Raw genomic sequence first — 6,071 nt, forward strand, 5'->3', positions numbered from 1 at the left:
TGTTAACAGGTAGGCTTATAACTTCTGCCTACCTGCACAACGGAATAATGATCCTAACTGATAAACAGACGTGCGTTTCTTTGGTCATCCATCGAGTGGCGTTGTTTATTGCAGAGGTGTTCACAACATACTGCTCTCCGGGAGAGTCAGGTAACAGAGAGAAGGAAGACGGTAACACCCCCTTATAAGATGGTGATGTCACCAGTCACAGGTGACTTCATGTCATATGAGGCGCAACAGCGCCTCCTCCTGGACAAACACAGTTGCATGCATACATACACTTATTCACTCTCAACACTCCCACTTATGAATGGCATGTATACTGTACAACTTTTACAAAACAAAATAAATAAAACAAAACAAAAACATGGCATAGTCAAGTGTAAACATTTTACACCCCAAACATGACTCCTGCAAATTTCCTCAGCTTAAGTCTGGAGGCGGGCTTTGTCATAACATCTGCGACCATGTCGTCTGTGGGACAGTAAACAAGTGACATCTTATCTTCCCTTATGGTAGACCTAATGAAGTGATATTTAATGTCCACATGTTTACATCTTTGTCTACGCACAGGGTTCCTAACAAGCGCAATTGTCCCCTGGTTATCCTCGTAAACAACAGTTTTCTTATACACATAGGTATCTATACCCCCCAGTAGTTGCTCCAAATAAATACACTCCTGTATTGTTAGAGCTAAAGCCATGTATTCGGCTTCACATGTGGATAGTGCTATCGTGGGTTGCTTCTTCGCCTTCCAGGAGACTAAGGAGCTGTCTTTGCACATACTCACACAATACCCGGTGGTACTGCGTCTATCACTAGTGTCTGCAGCCCAGTCTGCGTCATTATATGCTAGTAAGCCTAGACTCTCTCTGCTTTTTCTGAAACAGAGTTGTTTGTCTGCAGTACCCCTGAGATAGCGCAAAACATGTTTAACTGTAACCCAATGTTCTACAGTAGGGTCAGCAAAATGCTGTGATAACTTGCTCACCACAAAACATAGGTCAGGACGTGTACAGGTTGTCAAGTAAATGAGACTGCCGACAGCCTCCCTATACTTCTTCACATCAGACATTTTTGGTGCATCTTCAGAGTAGTCTAACTTTGTGTCACATGGTGTTTCTCTAATTCTACACTCCTGCATGTCGAAACGTTCCAGTATCTTTTCAACATACCTCTTTTGTGACATTTTTACACAGCCGTCAGACTGGCTGAAGTCCATGCCCAGAAAATACTTCAATCTACCTAGGTCCTTCATCTTAAACCTGGTAGAAAGCATGTTTTTCACTTTCTTTAGACTCTCGTCATTGTTGGCTGCGATGATAAGATCATCCACCCAGATAACTACTATTACCTTCCCTGCCTCTTCAGACTCTTTTACGTAGACGCAGTGGTCTGTTGGGTTCTGAGTGAAATTATCATCTACTAGGCATGTGTGGAGCATCTCATTCCAATTACGCCCCGACTGCTTCAGGCCGTAAATTGACTTCTCTAGTTTACACACTAGCTTCTCTCCCTCTTTTTCGTAACCTTCAGGTTGTTCCATATAGATATCTCGATCAATGGGGGCGTGTAGATAGGCTGTTTTCACATCCATTTGATGCAAGATTAAATCGTCTTGTGCTGCCTTCTGCATCACTACACGTATACTTGTAAGATTGGCTGTTGGTGAGAATGTCTCGCCATAATCTATTCCTGCTCTCTGACTGTATCCTTTCGCTACAAACCTAGCTTTGTATTGGTCGTGTCCGTCAATGTCACATTTGATCGAGTATACCCATCTTCCTCCCACTGTCTTCCTGTCCTCTGGTAACTTAGTCAGGGTAAAGGTCTGGTTGTCCTCTAGGGACCTCATCTCCTCGTCCATCGCTTTCTTCCACTTTCCCGACTCAGTTGATGTCATGGCCTCTATAAAGGTCAAAGGTACACCACAAACTGCTCTGTAACAATAATCTATACTAGTGAGTGTGCTGTCATCATCTGTATCTTCCAGGGTATAATCTTTCAGATACCCCGGGATTTTATGCTCTCTGTTGGGATATCTCCCACTGTCTGAGGCATGTGACGTCACCCTGGGGTGCTTCTCGCCATCATCCTCTTGTGCTGACCGTGGACCGTCACGCTGTACCTCTGTACTCAGTCCACTAGGCTGTGGAGTCTCTGCTCTGCTGTCACAACTTACATTGGGGTCCAGTTCTACCTCCTGTGTCTGAGTCTCATTTTCACAGGTTGTCTTGGTGACAAACTTTACTAATCTGTGCTTCTGCACTTTTCCTTTATCGGGGTAGTAAACGAGATAGGCGGGACTGCCCTTGTCATGCCCTACAAAGAGTCCTCTCCCACACCTAGAATCTAGTTTTCCTAGGTCCTGCTGGTAGACATAGCACACTGACCCGAATTTATGCATCCTGGCTAGATTACACTTTTTACCTGTCAGTGCTGTATATGGGGTTGTGCCTGTGTGCTTGTTAAAGCACCGGTTCCTAGTGTAGGCAGCCTCCTGGATGGCATAGTGCCAAAGACTCTTAGGTAGGTCACTGTCAATAAGCTTACATCTGGCCATCTCGAAAAGAGTGCGCCCTTCCCTTTCAGCTGTCCCGTTCTGGTGCGGGGAATAAGGACAGGAGGTCTCGTGTCTGATTTTGTTCTTTCTCAGTAGTGTCTGAAACTCTCTGTTATTGAACTCGGTTCCGTTATCTGATCTAATGCATCTCACAGTGCCATAAGGCGCCACATCTGCCAGGTACTTCTCAGTGGCTTGAACTGCATCACTTTTTGCTTTCAGGAAGTAAACAAACACTGCCCCCGTACACACATCTGTGAAAGATTGCATGTATTTGAAACCATCTATGGACTCATTGTTTACTGGACCAGCTAGGTCTGTGTTCACCAGCTCAAGTGGTGTCTTTACTTTTTCAGTCGGATCTCTGTTTCTCGTTTGAGTGAACTTTCCCTCTATGCACACTGCACATTCTTTATCAGGCCTACGCTTTGCACCTTTAATGTGCATGCCTTCTGTTATATCCTGTAGCTTCAGTATATCCTCGTAATTGCAGTGACCCATTATCTCATGCCATGTCTGGATATCATAGCTGACATGACACATATCATCTACATCACACTCGGTTTGTAAGTAATACATCCTCTTACATACATAAATATTAAACCTGGTTCCATTCGGCAACACTATGGCATCTTTACCTTCTTCGAAGAACACTTTGGCACCGTGAGCGGTAGCAGACTTCACTGAGAAGAGTTCTTGGGGGTAGGAGGGGATGTAGAGAGCGTTCTTTAAAGTCACTGCACACCTGCGCCCCTCGCTGTTTATGAGGCATACCTGTGCGTCTCCCCTGCCTTTTGCCACCCCGACGGTTCGCTTCCCGTCTGCCAGCTCCATGCTGTGTCTCTCCTGCTTGAAGGTGCTGTCGAAGCTCTTGAACTTGCTCCTGTCGTTGATGATGTGGGACGACGCGCCCGTGTCCACGATTAGGCCCTTCCTCTGGATCTGCAGCCGTTGCTCTGAGGGGCTGGCATATTCCGTTTGTGCCCTGAAGATGTAGTCTTCTCCACCCGCGGCTCTCCGGGCGCCATCTGGTTCACGACCTGCTTTACGTTCACCGCCGCCCTCTAGGACACACGCACACCGGGCGCTCCGTTCCTTCTTTGTGCACGCCTTGTCTGTGTGACCCCCGCTCTTGCAAAAACTACACCAAACTTTCTCTGCGCAGTCATCCCTTCTGTGGCCCTTTTCTCCGCACCGCCAACACACCAGCTCCACTGGCCCGGTCTTTTTCCTTGGCGCCGCTTGGGCCCGCAGCACCCTTTCTCCCGTCTCCTTCGGGACTGGGTCTGAGTCTTCTGAAGCCTCAAAATTTCTCAACTTTGCCTTGAACTCTCCGAGCGTCATGTCCGCTGAACCATGCGTCACCATCAGTGTGAATGGCTTGTACTTCTCCGGCAACCCCCTCATGACCATCGCCATCATCAGTCCCTCACTCGGTGCTTCACCTGCACCCCTGAGTGCCGTAATGATCTGCTCAGCTCGAATAACATATTCGGTTACAGTCTCATGGTCAGCTTTCTTCAGCGCAGTCATTGTTATGTACAGGGAAACAATCCGGGGTCTACCTTTTCCGATGTAGTGTTCTTTTAACACTTTGAGACTCTCTCGTCCCTTGTCCTTCGTGTCCCTGAATATCAGTCCCAAGCTCGTGTTGTCGAGTAGCGGCGCCAATGCACAATATGCGTCGGCATTCAGCTTGTCATCGTTCGCCTTTTCTTCCGCCGACAGTGGTCCAGCGGGCTCCGTGAGGATCGTCTGCTTCAGCCCCACTCCGTGCATGCAGCACAGCATCCTCTCTTCCCAGAGCTCGTACTCCTCTGCTCTCCCGTCAAACGTGGGCCACTTGCTCTTGCTTCTGTTTGCCATGGCTTTTTGTCTTCGTAGCTCAGTTTAGCTTCTTTTTAGCCTAGCTTTAGCTTCCCCGGTACTCCCGATGCTAAAGTAGCTCTTCCGTATGCTAGCGCACTTGCTAGCTATCGATGCACGTGTCCGTCAAACTTTAGAACCATCCTCGGTTAGCTGGGCCCATAACCTGTTAACAGGTAGGCTTATAACTTCTGCCTACCTGCACAACGGAATCCTAACTGATAAACAGACGTGCGTTTCTTTGGTCATCCATCGAGTGGCGTTGTTTATTGCAGAGGTGTTCACAACATACTGCTCTCCGGGAGAGTCAGGTAACAGAGAGAAGGAAGACGGTAACACCCCCTTATAAGATGGTGATGTCACCAGTCACAGGTGACTTCATGTCATATGAGGCGCAACAGCGCCTCCTCCTGGACAAACACAGTTGCATGCATACATACACTTATTCACTCTCAACAGTAGTGACATAAAATATACAGTAGACTACAAATGCTTTCATTTTGAAGACAATATACCTGATACAACTTCACTGTAACAACCATATTATACGTTTATCAGCCTGTTACACATAGCACAGTGATCTAAATATATACTATCTATTCAATGATCAGAATAATATGAATCAGTCCAGATTGTATAATATATTTTTTGTTATTATTATTATTATTATTATTGTAGTTGTTGTTGTTGTTATTGTGGTGGTTATTATTATTATTATTATTATTATTATTATATTTACGTGATTTGGTTGTGGTTCACATATTCGACTAAAGACTGGGCCTACCTTAAGCCCAAGAAGAGAAAAAGTTAGTTCACTGAAACTTTGAAGCAAATAAGGAGGACAACAACTGAATTGGAACAGCCCAGGCCATGTGGACCATTATTAAGGCACTGGGTTTCATATTGGGAGTGCTTAGCTGTCCATACTGGGCCCGACTATTTTTGATGGCTGATATAAATTTCAAACACATATACATGTAAATGCCAACACCAGAAATGGCAGAATGTGCAGCACCTCCACTGTGGCCAATATAATAAAATTGTGGAAACAATAAAATACCGATTAAATTCCCTCAGTGAAAACAGATGCTACTGGTTGCCACACTGTGACTGCTGTATGAAACCCATCTTTACATGAGTCACTAGAACACTGCAGGTGATGACCGGTGGAGCCAGGATGGAGCTTACCAAGAGGATCCCCGATCAAGTGGTGTCTGAGCTCCCCGGTCTCTCCGGAGCTGCTTCGGTTGGTTGATCGTGGCCGGTGGTCGCTGCTGCAGGAGCGTCTCTCAGCGTCCCAGGGTCCAGCCTCCTCCTCCTTCTCTGTGTCCAGCCCCCGGTGAATGGAGAGTGGAAGCCGCAGTGAGAGCGTGCTCAGGCGGACATGTGTCACCGCATCACCGCGTCGCTCCTCTGCGTCCTGCCCGCTCCTCTGTGCCTGAGCGCACCCAACCACCAGGCTGCTGCTGCTGCTGCTGCTGTTCCACTGCTGCTGCTGCTGCCCCCACCCTGCACCTCCGCTCCGGTCTGAGAGCACAGGCTGCAGCGGGAGGTGTGCAGACCCAGCCCTGCCTCCCCCTCCCCACCAGTACCCGCCTGTACCCGCCTGTAACAGCCAGTACGCGTCCAGTCCCCCGCAGCT

The sequence above is a fragment of the Limanda limanda genome, chromosome 20, assembly GCF_963576545.1.
Source record: "Limanda limanda chromosome 20, fLimLim1.1, whole genome shotgun sequence".
NCBI lineage: Eukaryota > Metazoa > Chordata > Actinopteri > Pleuronectiformes > Pleuronectidae > Limanda > Limanda limanda.